Here is a 17,216-nt window from a genome sequence, read left to right on the forward strand (position 1 = left end):
ACCAACCCTGAACATGTATGACAGAATTAATATTTAAATTTTCTGGTAGGAAAAGTCCATATTGTAACATATAAATACAGCATTGCTCCTTATTATTATTAAGTTCCAACATTAATTAATTATGTTCTTTATTTAGTCAGTGCAGCATAGTAGATGGAAAGCCAGTGTTAGAACCAGTAAGACATGGGTTTAAAACCTTCCTCTGATCCGTAATGACTAGATGAAACTAGGCAAGTCATTTAATCTCTCAGTGCTCTAGCCAGCTCTCAAAGCCTATAAATTTCAGAGACAAAGCTGACATGCACTGGTAGAAAGAATTTCCTCACCTGGGAGCTCCCTATGTATCAGTGAAATTACAGGTTCAATCCCTGTACATACTTAGTCAACACATATTTATTAAAAACCTGCTATGCTATTCATTATAGAACATGATGCAAATGTGATTAGGATCTTAAATCAGATTCTCCTATTGGCCATAGAGTTGACCCTTCTATGACCTTAAATCTAAAGTGTGATCCCTGTCATGGCTGTTTAGCAGGATGCTGTTGGCCAAAGGAGAATGCAAATGGATTGTTATAAATTTATCATTACTAGGGAAGTCATTCCAAGCTGGCAATGGTCAGCAATACTATTTTCATATTCCAAGAACAGCACTTGCTTATTTATTTGCCATAAGATTTAGGGGTAATAGATAGGCAAAGAATTTCATTATGCTTTTCCCCTTTTTTTTCTAAACATCTACCAATACAGAAGATCTTAAATATGCATTCTTCTTCATAAATTACCCTTCATATATTTATCATTTCTAAACCTGACTGCATTTTCTCTTGATCTCCTATATTCTTCTTCTTCCTCCCAATACTTTTCCTTTTTCAAAAAAAAAATTTTTTTGAGTAACTTCTTTAACCTAACAACCTCTCTGAGACTTTGTTCTCAATCTCAGGGAAGAGAGGCCTAAGTGTCCAAATATCTGGCTGCCATTCTTACCTCTTTGTGAACCAGAGAAGTAGGAGGGAAAGAGAATTCAAGAAAATAGACAGTAGCTATATTTGTCTGTCCAGATTTGGCTTCAGAGGTAGGAATGGTGCCTAGTAGAAGTAAAGTACCAGTAGAAATCCTCATCACATCAGACAGGTTGCATAGAAAAGGAGCAGTCTGATATGACGCACAGCAAATCCTATGATTTGCTGTTTCCTTGGGAGAAGGATAGGATGGCTATCCCCAGAGCCTCTGTGGACTTGTCGTACCATATGCTTCTCATAAATTTTCAATTCTCTTAGAATCAGGAGCCAGTAGGGGATAAGGAAACTGCTAGAGTTAGAAAAAAAAAGAAAAAATATACATATATAACAACACCTGTCATCCTGGTTAGGCATGGTTCCTAGACGCCTACCATTCAGCAGCATGGTAAAAAGGCAATGAAGATGTTGGCAAAGGCTCAGGAAGTACAAAGATGCTGCCCTTATTGCTACTCATTGCTTTTTGGCTCTTGGCCCCCTGATGTCAAGTGAGTAGCAAGTGGCAAATTGCCAAAGATCAAGAGGCAACAGCACTATTGATGTGAGCACTGCCCATGACAATGAACCATCCCTGAATATCTGAATGCAAAGTTTACAGTCAAGGCAGAACTCGTCAGAAGGTGTTTTAAGAGCCATTATCTCTGACACGTCATGCCTCACTATTTTAGTCTGCTTTCAGATAGATGTCTAGCACACAGATCTCTGAGTTGAATTTGAAAGATGGTAGAAAAATCTGGCACCTAGGCAACTTATAGTAAAAATCATTTCTTCTACAGACCTAATTCAGTTCTTGTGTTCAATCTTTTTTTAGTCATATCTGACTCCTCATGACCCCATTTGGGGGTTTCTTGGCAATAGTAGTTTGCCATTTCCTTCTTCAGCTCATTTTATGGATGAGGAGACTGAGGCAAACAGGGTTAAGTGACTTGCTAAGGGTCACACAGCTAATAAGTGCCCAAGGCCAGTTTTGAACCCACGAAGATGAGTCCCCTCTATACACTGCCACCTCGCTGCTCCCACAGACTTACTACATATATAAATAAACAGGTTTTGCCTCTGAGTTCAGCATCAATAGAAGTAATGGATAGGTTTATTAGCAATATTAATATAAACATATACTGTTTAAAAATAACTGTGGTAGAGTATACAACTTGGGTGTTACCAGTACTTTTAGGGGATCCTGTTAAGGATAAAGAGCAAGATTAGGGTTCATTGTGAATAGAATAACATGGAATAATGAAATAATATGATCTTATAAAATAATTTGATGTTCATGAACATGAAAGGAAAACATTTGTTTTGCTTTTAAGGCTCTGCACAACATGATTCCTTTCTACCTTTCCAGTCTTCTCACGTTTTACACACAAACTTTACAACCAACCAATGTTGGGCTATTTGCTGTTCCTCACACATGACTCCATCTCTCAGTTCCATACTTTTGTGCTGTCTATTTCCTAAACCCTGGATTTATATCAATGCAACATTTTAACATCCTTGACTTCATTTAATGCCTCATATCCTATCCTTTGAAGACTTAGAGAACCCCTGCAATAGATAGATAGATAGATAAATAGATAGATAGATAGATAGATAGATAGATAGATAGATAGATAGATAGATAGATAGATAGAGAGAGAGAGAGAGAGATAAATGTCCTGACAACCTTTACTGATGCCATTTTTTTGGCATCTAGGGCCTCTTTGCAAGGGCTTTCCCAGTCCTTCCATACACTTCAGTCTTCCTCATATTTTTTCTGCTTGGTAAATATCTTGTGTATGCTTTTTTATTTATATGCTGTTGCCCAATGAGTAAATAAGATCTTTAAGAGCAAGGACTGTTTTTGAGTTTTTGCCTTTCTTCCTACCCCCAGCAATTAGGACAGCATTAAGAGCATACTAAGTATTTAATGAAACCATGTTGATTGACAGGTTGACTGATTTTTTTTTTTCAATTCTAGAGTGCCATGGTTAGCAGTCAAATAGTAGCATGGTATTAAAAAGATAACTTTTTGCATCAAAGAATTACTTGGACTCCTTGAAAGAACCTTAAGGGTCAACGAGTATTCCTCACTATATGTATAGATTGTCTAGCCTTTATATTTAGTACCCATTCGGCCTTCTTCAAGGATAATGTGTAAAATATACCTTTAAAAGTCAATATGAGTATGTTTTGTATGACTTCATATGTATCATGCACATTGTATTTCCTACCTTTTCAATCTATGGAGGAGGGGGAGAAGGGAGAGAGATAATTTGGAACTGAAAATCAAAATTAAAAGAAAATAAAGTTCAATATGAACAAGCCTGATCCTTATTTTTTTTAATAGTGGAAACCCCATAGTTTACAACACTAGTGTTTCTAAGTCATGTGTCTGAACTAGTTGACCTTATTTCATTTATTTGTTTCATTGATATTACTTTTTTCTACCATTACTAGAATAGTCCCCTAATTGTGTTAATGCATAAAACAGAAAGTGTTCACTCAATTCTGGAAACAATGCTTCCAGAACTTGTTGATATCTCCAAAGCATATATTTCAATTACACACACACACACACACACACACACACACACATATATAAATAATGTGTGCATGTGTGTACATATATACACACAGATATATGCACATATACATACATATACATGTATACATAGATAGATGATAGATAGATAGATGAATGGATATATTGATAGATAGACTCATTAATTCAAAGTCTTTATTCAAATTTCCCCATTTCCCCAAAGCTTGTAAGTGTCTGAAGGTGGATTTGAACTGAGGAACATGAGTCTTCCTGAGTCAAAACTATATACACTATATATATATCTATATATATATACACACACGCACCAGCGCTCTATACACTATGCCACCTGCCCATCCCCCCAATACAATTATTCCTCATCAACTCCCAATCCCCTATATATAAAAATATATATAATACTACATTTGTATGAATGACTTTCTTCCATGTTGGGATACTAAAGGAATACATTTGACAGATGCTCAACTACTAAGAGAGAGCAAATATGATTTCTGCTGATGACTTAAAATGATGAATAAATATCAGGCAATGGAATCACAGGGTGAAGAAGCCCAATGAGGACAATTAAAAATAAACAGAACCTTAGACAAAGGCAAGTCTAAACAATTTTTAAAATATGTTTGTTTTTCCTATTGCAATGGTTAGTGCTTTGACCTATATCCTAGAGATAAAACTTCACAGACTGCTTAGCAAGAATAGTTGTTATCTGTCCTTAAGGATTTTTTTTTCTTCCCATATTCCACCTACACAGGGCATTGTCCAATAGATGTTCCTCTAGAATGCATCATGTTTGGAATAGTAGGCAGAGGACAGCAGGAGTTCTTGGGTAGCTTAACTTATTTTGGCCACTCCTGATGTTTTAAAGTCCGCTTTATTCATTTATTTATTTATTCATTTATTCATTCATTTATCTATCTATCCATCTATTTATTTATTTATTCATCCATTTATTTATTTATTTATTCATTCATTCATTCATTCATTCATTTATTTATTATCCATTTTACTCTAATGTGGGATTTTTGACCATTGGAATAAGGTCTATTTTTGGATACACAGTACTGATGCATCAATCCAGTAAGCACTGACTTAGGAGAGATGGCATGGTACAGTAAAAGTAGTACTGGATGACAGTCAGAGGACAGGGTTCAAATTCTACCAGTAATACTTATTACCTGTATGACCCTGGGTAAATTAGTTTCCCTAGGCCTCAAGTTTTCTCACCTAAAAAAATGAGAGATTTTGAATTGTGAACCTTTGAGAGATTTTCTAGTTTTATGAGCCTGCCATCTATATGTTTTCTTTCACTTGGTGGTCAAGAAATAGTACTTCAAAAAATTTTTATTTTCACATTTAACATTGTTCTATGAGAAATGTAGTTCTGCTAAGACCCTTGGTTTTTTCTTTCTTTTTTTTTGAAAGATCATTTTATATATACCACCCATTCTAGTATACAGTGGGATAATATAAAATTTTCCACCCACAGTTGAGGTAAGGCTATATTATTTGGCCCACAGCCTGGCACAACCTTGTGAGGTAATCTAATAATCATGTTCATTAAACTTTGGTCTTGCAATAAATCAATGCCTCTATGTACTGCAACATGGGCATGAGTTCAGTGTGATGACCTAAGTGACCTATAATGATCTTCTCTTTCCCTGATTTTCATTCCACTACCAAGTTTACACCACATTGTTCTAGACAGTAAAATTCCTTCTATGTCAGGTCAGATGCTAATTCAGAGTTTCTATCTATGAGATCACAACACATCTATGGCTTACAAGTTAAGTACTAAGAAGCTGCCTTAGGCTTGTGATCATTAAATAACTAGTTCAGGGTCAAACTGCCTATAAATAAGAGAGATTTGAAGCCAGGTCTTAATCGACTTCAATACCAATATTATATCTTATGCTACACTTCCTTTATTATCAAGTGATGAAAATGGTTAAAGGAAAATTCAATGATTAAGTGAAATAGTTTGCTATTTTTTATATTTATATTATATATGTATATTTATATATTATTTATGCACTGCTTAATAAAATTTGACATTTATAGCACCTTTCAGCCAAAGATCACCAGGATTCAAACACTTATTCAGCATTAAAACTATATGTGCATATTTATAGACAATGAATTTTTGGTCTTTTCTCACTTCCAAGCCATCCTTTCCACCATTTTTTCGTAAAACTAATTACCTATTTTCCTTTTCCCTTTCTCCCCTCCACACACTAATTCACTGTGTTCAATAGCTTAGCAAGTGACCAAAGCTCATTGTTTTGAAGTAACTTTCATCTTGGTGTACAAAATTGAATATCCTATTTAGAATACAACGGATTCTTCTGTGATCCCCTTTAGTTCTTCTGTGATAAAGGATTATATTAATATGAAAAATAAGTTGAAACTCTTTTATGCCCCAGTTCATTCCTGACTCCACCAATAATACAATGCCCCTTGGGCAAAATGTTGCTGTTCCATCAGAAAGAGTTTATTCTTAATATTTAATGAAGATAGTGCAATACAAATAGACAGTCATTTCTCTTCCCATAGAATGTGAGCTCCTTGCAGTCAAGAATGCATTTCTACTGGGGGCTACAATTCCTAGAAGTCGCATAATGTCACACTTGATAAACACTAAATAAGGGTTTTTATGATCAATGATCAAAATAGCATGAAGGGTAGAAAAAACACAGAGGCAGCTAGATGGTATAATGAATAGACCACTGTGCTTAGAATTAGGAAAATTTGAATTCAAATACTGCCTCAGAAACTTGCTAGCTTTATGTCTCTGGACAAATCACTTGACTTCTGTTTCCCCCAGTTTTTTTCAATTCTAAATGGTGATAGTTTCAGTCTCCCGGGGCTGTGAACATCAAGTGAGAAATAATATTTGTCAAGCACTTAGAAGCACAGTTTTTGGCACATAGAAAGCCATAAATAAATGCTTTCTCTCCACTGAAAGAGATATGGAGTAAGAATGAGAAGGAATAGGAGAAAAAACCCACATATTTAATGTATTTTTCTTATTGATTAAAAATTATTGTGATTTGCATCTCCAGGGTTAGAGAAATAACTTCCTTGTCTACCCTTACCCACTATGATTTCTCTTTGCTTTATATTCACTATTGGTAAACCCATTTGACCCTTATATACCATCTTCAATTCATCTAACATTTATTAAGTGCTTTATACAAAGACATATATAATTTGTATATAGTGTATGTGTAAAGAATCATGCTATATATGCTGAGCCATATGAAGAAACTCTAATAACTGTAGCAGAGAAGTATAACACAAAATGCAGTTATACCTTTCTTGTTCACTATTTTTAAAATTTATACATTTGTATAAGTACTGTCTTCCCAAAGAGATTACAAGCATATTGAGATGAGAGACTATATCTTTCATAATACAACTGAGCCTTGGAATTTCTTAGAGAAGTGCTTGTCTAATTGAATATTTTTATATTATCAATTAGGCAAATAAGACCCAGAGATAGAAAGTTGTTTGTGCAAGGTCAAACAACTAAGCAGAAGCAAAGTTGAAAAGTGAAACCTTGGATTCTAGACTTTGAGTCCACTTCTAATACCCTTGAAAACTTTGTATCCCAAGTGGTACTCTGTATGTTGTCTTATGCCTAGTAGGCACTCAACATCTATCAATTAAGAAATTTTATGGTTGGTTGAAAAATAGTTAAATTCAGATGAGAATTAATCTTTTTGGCAAAAGTCATTTTAATCAATTACTCATTGTTGGAAAAGGGAGAGGCAATGAATAAAACACTAAAACAACTTTTCACTGTTCCTTCTGAATTTTAAAATTCTTCGTATTCACCAAACATATCTTCCTGATATTCTGCTATGCAAGTTTAATCCTCCAATCCTTAGAGATTCTGCATAGTGGTCTGGCATTGTGCGTCTGGATTTTTTGTAGAAGCTGACAAACATTTCTGTCATACTATTGGCTAAACCAAATTCAGATTAATAAGCTAACAAAATGATAGATTCAACACTAGTGGTATGTATCTGAATGTGTAGGACAGTATACTCCTTGAGGTAAGTACCTATCTTTGTATATTCACAACCCCCAGCACAGTGGTTTTCATGTAATAGACATTTTATAGAGAAATTGGAGTAGGAGGATGTTGGTTTGAATTGTAGGTTTGCCACTAACTAGTCATGTTATTCTGTACAGAATTTCATCTTCTTGGGCCTCAGGTGCTCTGTCTTTAAAATGAGAGCTATGGATTACTCTATTCCCAATGCCCCCTTTCAATTCTTATGCATGGTCTAGCAGCAATAGCCCTGCATCTGACATTGAGGGACTTGGATTCAGGTCTTCTTTGTATTATTTAATACTTAAATTACCTTGTCAGTAATGGAAGTGACCTTGCAAGTCACTTCACCCCCTGAGACTCTTTTTACTCCTCTATAAAATAAGGGGATCAGATTAGAAAACTTCTAAGAGTTCTTCTAAATCTGTGTAATGTTAGGATCCCATGACTAGATGAATCCTTCCTGTCTGTACCTGCCTGTGTTTGGCACAGACAGCTGATCCTCATCAAGGGAAAGGGTAGGAGGCATTGTCAGTTTTGGCAAGGCATTGGGAGTAAGGCTTGGAGCCCTCAATCTGTCATCCCTGCAGACCAAGCTCCCAGTATCCATTTCAATCCTTCATTGCTGCTTTAGTCTGGCTCCACCCTGATCTGTTTATCTTGATCATTACTTCACTTTGTTTTTCAGTTCATGCATTCTGCTTTACTCCTTACCAAGGTTCCCATGCCTGCTCATCAATTTTGATGGAGTAGACTTGGTCTATTGATATTCTGTTTGATCCTGTATTCCAGGACATGGACTGTGATATGGTGTGTGTTTGTGTGTGTGTGTCTGAGACAGAGACAGAGACAGTAACAGAGAACAAGAGAGAGAAACAGAGATAGAAAGAGAGAATCAATTATCTCCCTAAAGTGTTTGCTATTAAATGTCCTTGTTATATTTGCATAATAATGAAATAGATGCAAATAAATTCATATATTCTGTTGTTCACAAGAAATCAGTTTTGCCAGTCCATTATTTTTCTTTAGAAGTGGTGATTTCTAGTATTTAAGGTGAAATGGCAGTTTTCATCTCCTTTTACTTTTGAAATTATTTAATATGAACTTAACTTTAAATACCAGGAAAGACAATCAGATGTTTTTTACACCTCTTTACATTGATTTTGTGACTATCATGATTGCCATATGAGCTTATCAGTTATTTCCTCAAAGTCTCTTTACATTTTGTTTTTGTTCATTCTACTGTAACATAAACATAAAACTGTTTCTTGTCAAAATCATAAGGGAATACCTTATTTAAACCATTAATGAAATATTCAGTGAAATTATAAATAAACAAAGATGGTTTATAGATTAGGAGCCTTATCTATCAAATAGGAAGGTAAGACAATGATAGAGAGCAATAGAAATTTACCCAAGTTTGGACTTATCTAAGAAGTTGTAATGTTTTGGGAAGGCAAAATAACTTTCTACCAAAGATTAAAATCACAGATTTTTTTTTAATCATGTGGATGTAAAGAAAGCCACAAATAGTCATATTCTACATATATTTTAAGATAAAGTGATAAAAGGAAAATTGGGCAAAATGCCTCTCTTCTTCCAGAAAGGGTTTGTATAGCGCAACATTTAGGCTATAAACTAATTTTAATTAGATAAATGGGTAGATAGAGATTTATATACCTATTCTATTCATAAATTAGATATAGATTCAATTACCCATTAGGGAAGATCAGATCCCTAGTATAAAAGAAAAATTTTTATATAGATAAAGCTCCTAGATAGGTAGATAGATAGAACCCTAAGCCATCTTTAAACATTTGAATTTTCTCTGAATGATTATGGCATTAAAATATTTTAATGAATTTTAATTGAACTGATTTTAATATGAACTAGCTTTAAAATTACATTAAATAAAAACCGGATTGATTTAACAACCTGGCAGATCTATAGGCTTCTAGATAGCTCTGTGGATAGACCACTAACTCTGGAATCAGGAAGATTTGAATTGAAATTGTGTCTCAGAAACTTACTAGCCGTGTAACCTTGGGCAAGTCACTTAACTCTGTCTCAGTTTTCTCTTCTGTAAAATGGGAATAATAATAGCACCAGCCTGCCAGGGTAGTTGAGATGATAAAATACGATAATATTTGTGAAGCATTTTGTAAACTTTTAAACATTATATGAAGGCATGTTGTTGGTGGTGGTGGTAGTGGTGGTGGTGGTGGTGGTGGTGGTGGTGGTGATAGTAGTAGTAGTAGTAGCAGTAGAAAAAGATGAATTCTGTAAATTATCTTTGTATAAGAAGGTGCAGGTAAGAAGCTACCAAAAAAAAACCCTAATAATAAAATTAAGTAAATTGCATCTTAAAAAATCAATTTAGTATTTATAGCAGTTATTTTTATGGTGGCAAAGAATTGGAAATTGTGGGGATGCCCATCAATTGGGGAATGGCTGAACAAGTTGTAATGCAATGGAATGCTATTGTGCTATAAATAATAAATGCTGAGCAGGCAGATTTCAGAAAAATCTAGAAAGCCTTACATAAACTGATGCTGAGTGAAGTGAGCAGAACTAAGAGGACATTGTATACAGTAAAGCAACATTGTGTGATTTGATCCACTATGATAGACTTAGCTCTTCTCAGTAATACGATGATCCCAGACAATTCCAAAGGACTCATGATGGTAAATGCTATCCACATCCAGCAAAAGAACTATGGAGTCTGAATGCAGATTGCAACAGACTATTTTCACTTTTTTTCTTTCTTCTGGTTTTTCCCTTTTGTTCTGATTCTTCTTTCATAACATGACTAATTTGGAGATAGTTTTAACATGATTGTACATGTATAACCTATATCAGATTATTTGCTGTCTTGAGAAGAAGGGTGGGAAGAGAGGGAGAGAAAAATATGGAACTCAAAATCTTATAAAAATGGATGTTTAAAAACTATCTTTGCATGTAATTGGAAAAATATGATTAAGTGGGAAAAATCAATTTAGAAACCATGAAACATTTATTTCTTGTCTATATCTTAAAGTGATAGTCTTTTCCCAGAACATTTGACCCTGTTCACCTTATGCTTTTGTTTGTTTGCTTATTTAAAATACCACCCACTATCCTTGAGGACATGATTTGTAACTTCACCTTCCCAATGGAGAAATTCTTTAGTACTGTATTTGAAACTCTTGAATACTTAGGTAACATTTTAAAATTCTATTACTAGATGGAAGTTCTACCAGATATTTTGGAATCCTTCAATGTATTATCAAAGGCCATTCTGTTCCATTTTTCTGCATAAGTGAATCCCAGCAATCCCAAATAGAAAAACAAATTTGACCATACTTCCTAATAAAATTTTCAACAAATTGATAATTTCATCATTGCCCTGTTAACCTTCTGTCAAAACCAATATACATGTATATATATATATATATATATATGTATGTATGTGTTTACACACATACATATATAGTCTCTCAATTTTTTTAAGCAATTGGGGTTAAGTAACTTGCTCAAGGTTACATGGCCAGTTATTTCTGGGTGTGGTGCTAAGTATCTGAGCCTGGATTCGATGCCCAGATCATCCCGACACTGGGGCTGGTGCTCTTACTCACTGAGCCACCTGGCCACCCCTTATTCTCTCAATTTTTACAGAATATACTTTATTCTTTATCTTTTATTATTTTAGCATTAGAGAAAATTTAACTAAACAAATATTAAGCACTTATTCCGTGGCAGGCACTGTACTAGATACAGAAAAAACAAAGTCAAGTATGAAAATCATTCCTGCATTCAATAAAAATATTATTAATTTACTTAATTAAAAGAAACAAAGGTAAAAACAATAAGTGCCATTCATTTAAACCCATTCTTAATAGAAATCTAAGAAACCGAATCAAATTTCCTTAGAAATCTTTTTCAAGGGAAAAAAGAAAAGAAAAAATCCTACCTCACTGCAATGCCCAATTTACATATTGGGCTTGGAAAAGAGTCAACATATCCATAGCTGATTGAGATTGCTCCCTAAATCATGAAATTACATCCACCCCAGGAGTTGTGATTACTTTCATCAGAAAGGTGAAAGTTCCTTGCTCGGTCAGATTACTTTCAGCAATGTGTCACTAGCTTGTTGGCCATATGTTTCCTGTTGTAAGATGCCCTGTGAGAGTTATGGATACAGTTTTGCCGCCAGGGAAATGATAGATTTCTCTCCGTTTAAGACATTAACTTTATTCCACTTTGTTCTAACACTGTGTACAGACAATGAGAATGATATAGTAGCTCCCTGTTTTCTTAAAGAAGATAATTTAAAATGAGCCTCACAGAGATTCTCTCTGACCTTATCAAACCTGACTTACTTTCTCCACCCTTCTTGGCTGCTATTTTTTGTCTCAGATCACCAATTTCTCTGTTCACTCTTAGTCACTGTGGAAATCTCAAACTAAGTGAACTAGAGTTGAGATTTGCTCTGAGGATTACCCATGGTACCCAGATCACTTCCCTGATGTATATGCAATTTCATTTATTCAGCTGTGGCAACTGATGTGGAAAACCAGAGCTTAGAATCACTGGCTTTCTATTCCTTTAAGTACAGACCATTTATGATGGTGAAAATGAAATTACCGACCCACAAAATATTTTACTCCCAGAGCTTGAAATTTTATCTTTAACTATGAGAAGAATCCTCTTACCAAAATCAGTTTCACTGTCCAAGGAAAAACAATTTTTGTATTTCATTATTTCCTATTTTTTTTTTTTTGGTGTCTTGAATCCACTAGTACCAACAGATTACAGAGTTTTCCTGATTTAATTGAAATAGAAACTCTTTTATGAAGTTTCATTTTCCCCCACCTACACTGCAGAATTTACCAATTCCTATACCTTTTCTAGAATAGTGCCTTAGATTCCTTGTTATTTTGGATTGTTGGGTTTTTTTTTTTTTGTTTTGTTTTGTTTTGGTTTGTTTGTTTTGCTGGAGATAAGGGTAGGATGATCTCTGAGATTTCATCAGCCTATGGAATGCTCAGCATAAAAATTTCCTCTACTGATGTAAATCAGCCACTTGTATGCAACTTAAAGTCTTAGAGTTTTGCCTAGGAGCCCAAGATATTGAATAATTTATCTGTGGTTACATAACAAACAAACAAAAAACTTTTAATTCACAAGATGTAATCATCTTCCTAATTCCAAATCTAACTATCTATTATGTTGCAAATGTTACTTTGCAAATGTTAAATGTTTACAGGGTTGAATGGGATGTGAATGTTACCTATTTAATTGGATCTGATGCTGACTTCATTTTTATCAATAAATCCTTCATCTTTTTCGGTCACTGTTATGTTTTATATTACAAAGAAAAAGTAGAAACATGCTATGAATGACTGTCCATAGTGTATCAGGTGTAAATGGCCCTTTGTACATGCTTTTTGATGATGATGAGTACCTGAATGTAGGAGAAACTTTGGGCCCTTCAGCCAGGGACCTGAGAGCATAGTCATGACACAGATGAAAAGGGAAATAGATCATATTGAAATAAGCTGATTTTTCATATGAGAGAGGGAGAGAGGTATCTCTTATTGAGTACCAAAGAGTCACCATCAAGGTACCTTGATAATGCCTTTTCGTTCTCATCCATGAGACATTTGTCTCTGTCCTATAAGAGTCAGTTCCCTGATTTACCCAAACCCTGTGTAATCTTACATAATCTTTGCAGTTCAGTTTTTTTTATCCATTTTTATGATATCATGAAAGAAAAGAGCATTGTTGTAATGTGACCTGTATTTCCAAACTGCAAAAGTGTATTACTTTTCCTTGGTCTTTGCTCTTGCTATACAGAATTGGCTAAGTGACAGCAAATCAGAGGAAAAGCAGAAATGTTGTCATGATACCTTACCTACCTTCTGCTTCCCCTCACTGAGCTGCTACCCTTTCCATCTGAATCCCAGAACTCCTTGGGATTTTGATTTGCTTTATTTTATATATCCATTAATGTTATCCTGTATCATTTTGACAACCTGTCAGAGTGCTGCTGACTTTGCCTACTAAGCGGGTTGGCAGAGTTCTCATCAAACAGTCTTTTTCAGTGTAGCATTCTCCTAGAGATTCATAATCTTGCTAAGACTGGAAATGGGTAGGGAATCAGGCAGAAAAGTTTTTACAAAAATCCTCTAGGACTTTTTGAACTAGAAAATATGTTGGCTTAATAAAGTATCATGCATTTGTTTCCTTTTTGTTAATGGAACTGAAAAATTATGGTTATATAGAAAAGGAAACACTAGATCACTTAGGAACTCTACTTAATTGCTAAACATTTAATAAGTACCTACTGTGTTTAGAACAATGTGATTGGCACTGGCAGAAATACAAAACAAAGATAGGCACAATTTTTAGCTTAGTATGAGAATAATATGCAAACATGGATAACTTGATAAAAACATTATAAAGGGACTTTTACCAATTATCAAGTCATTGGTGACTGGAGTCCCCCAAGAGATAGTTTTGTTTTTTTTTATTTGTTCTAAGTGTGGAGACAAAATGATTGATCCCCAAAATGGTGTCTTCAAAGAACAATTTTATTTCAAAGATTATGAGATTCATATGTAAATGAGAAGTTAATGTGATTTTAATATTTTAGTAGTGATTTTTAAAATTTCCTAAATGAATGCTCAAAAATACCTAAATAGCGAGTTGTGTAAGCAAGAACAGCAGCAGTTCTATATGTATAGAAATAGTTTTTCTTCCTTTAAATTACAATTTTCAAAAGCACTTCTGAGATCCCATTGAACTAAAAGGACAATTCAGAATGAGTTGTGATGTTTCCACTCAACTGTCAGGTGAAAATAAATTGAATTTCCTATTTTTCATTCAACCCATCAAGTCTTCTTAAATAGTTGTAGAGGAAGGGATATCAGCAATTCTGAACCCAGGAAGCCAGAGCCTTCAGCTTGAAAATGATGATCAACTGAGAATAAGTTTCATTTTCTTATACATAGAGTAAAGGTGGGGAGAATGGAGGTTTTAATAACCAGGGCCAAATTGAAAAGTGCTTTACAATTCAGGTTGTACTTTGGTATGTGGGAAAGAAAGTCTGGCTGGGTCTATTGGGAAAAGGGTCCCTGTTTTAAAGAGGAAAGTGAAGATTCTATATCTTAGTCCAGAAATAACAGAATAAATCGATGATATGATGGTAATTAGGAAAGGCCTCTTAAATGTTCCTGAAATGAAAGAAAAAAGAAGTTTCAACTAAAACTCTGGAAGGAATGGGACATTAGCCAAAGCCAAGGTCCATCACATCATATTTTGTTTGGCAGAGATTCAAAAATCCAAGAATTTGCCTTCCATCCACCTATGGAACTTTACATTTTTCATATAAGGACCTGAGTACTGATGGGGAGACACTCCCCCAATCTTAACTCTAAAATTTTATTTATACCTGACATAAAATGGCAGCTCTCAAATGTGAAATACACAAAGGAAAAATCAGTGATAGAACTTTGGTTCTGTAGAAAGGACCTATTACCAACACAATTTCACATAAAAGATGTATTGATGCCTCATTATTGTTTTTTTTTTGTAGATGTAAACAGGAAGAAAAGCTGACAAAGTAGAAAGAAGAGGAACAGATGAAGAAGAGAATAAAGACTGTAGTAGTATGGGGAAACAAAGGGGAGGAAAGAATCAATGGGGATGGGGGGCAAGCAACAATATCAAATGCTACAAAAATTCCCAAAAGGAAAAACAGAAAATGTTTTTGGGTTTAGCAATTACAAGGCCCATTGTTGAACCAGATTAAGTTCTTACTCTGTGCCAAGCTCTGTGTGAAGGAGGTAAATCGATGCCCTCAAGAATTTTATACTCTAACAGGAATACAAAACAAATATGGGAGTGGTGACCAGGGAAGGAAATTTTTGATGAGAGTAATAGGAATGGTAAGTTAATGTATAGAGAATTCAATAATCAAACCCTTTCCAGAAGCAATGGTACTTTGCTGAATCCAGAAAAAAATAATCTGGAGCAAGACATGTATGTCCTTCAGGATCATTATGAATACGTAAGACTTCCATGCCCCAGAAAACTCTTCATCCTGTAACTCAAACAAGCCTTGGAATTCACATGCTAAAAATACCCTCTACCCCTGCAGACTTCCCCTCTGATGGGATGGTTCCTCCCAAGACCCACATTTAAGGAAGTTTCCCAAGTCAGTCATGTCTTCATATCTCAATAGGTTGTATTCTGTATTCTGGACTTCTATATCATCCCTGCAATCCTCTCTCTCTCTCTCTCTCTTTCTCTGTGTCTCTCTCTCTCTGTGTCTCTCTCTGTCTCTCTGTGTCTCTCTCTCTCTCTCATACACACACACACACACACACACACACACACACACCTATAACTCCATTCTTCAACCCCTTTTCTACTTTCTGCTATGTATTATCTTCCACCCACCTTACTTTCCAAGAGAGTAAGCTCTTTGATGGTACGGTGTCTTTCTTTTAGCTATTTCATTGACATCCCCAGTATTTAGCATAGTGCCTGGCACATAGAAAGCATTTAATAAAAACTTCTTGACTGACTGAATAGGTCCCAGGGTAGAAGTTCTAAAACTGAGTGAATATTCTCCCCAGAGCCTGGGAGAATGGATTATGTAGGTCTATGGGGAAGCAATTCCTGCCTGGTGTGGAGGTTGCTGGTCCATGTAGGAGACCTGAAAAGAGTCACATTTAGACCTCTGTCATGAACTAAGAATGTATATAATACTATAATTTTATTGTCTTATGGTTATTTGCCTATTTGCCTCACTTCCTCTTTGCACACCTATCACCTTTTTACAGTACATTGCCCATGCATCAGTACTTCAATGGATCATTGATCTCAATACAATTGTTGGGATAGAAGTTGAATTACAGGACTGATGATGGGGAAAATATCTGGCATGTAGAATAGAGCATTTGTTTTGTTTTGTTTTTTACTCTAAAAGTTAAGTAAATCATCCTTGGGATTTAACTGAGCCAAGACTCTAAGATTCTAAGTAAAAAAAAGTCAGTCAATTATAAGGCAGGTACTACTCTCCCTCAGTTTTGACCAGTGTACCAGTATGGCCACCACCAAGGAAGAGAAGCTATATAGCAAGGGAAGTTAAGGAATGAGTAGATGGTGAGATAATGCATCTGACAAGGACAGGCATTTTTTTCTACAAATTTACCAATTAAAGAGTAGAAAGTTACAGGATGATAGCTTGAAAGGTTGTCAGGATAAAGGGAAGGATTTGTTTTTTGTTTGAGGGCTTTTCAGATTCTTTGGATTTTTTGCTTGTTTTATAATAAAGGATACTTTAAAATCCTTTTAGGAGTTACCAGTTGGCTAATTGACTCTAAACTCAGCCCTGTTCTCTTTCATACTTGCTCCTTCAGTGACCTTATTTCAGCCATGCACTTTAGAAATTAGCCCACGCGCACAATGCTCAAATCTACATCTTCAGTTATGATCTGTCTTGCTAGTTCTAATCTGAACTTTTCAACTACCCATTAAATAGCTCAGTCTGGATATCCTGATGTTATATTAAACTCAGCCTACCCAAAATTAAACTTATCCTTGCCTCCAAATC

The sequence above is a fragment of the Petaurus breviceps genome, unplaced genomic scaffold (assembly GCF_028583685.1).
Source record: "Petaurus breviceps papuanus isolate PSGF00001 unplaced genomic scaffold, PetGlider_PUasm1.0 76, whole genome shotgun sequence".
Classification (NCBI taxonomy): domain Eukaryota; kingdom Metazoa; phylum Chordata; class Mammalia; order Diprotodontia; family Petauridae; genus Petaurus; species Petaurus breviceps.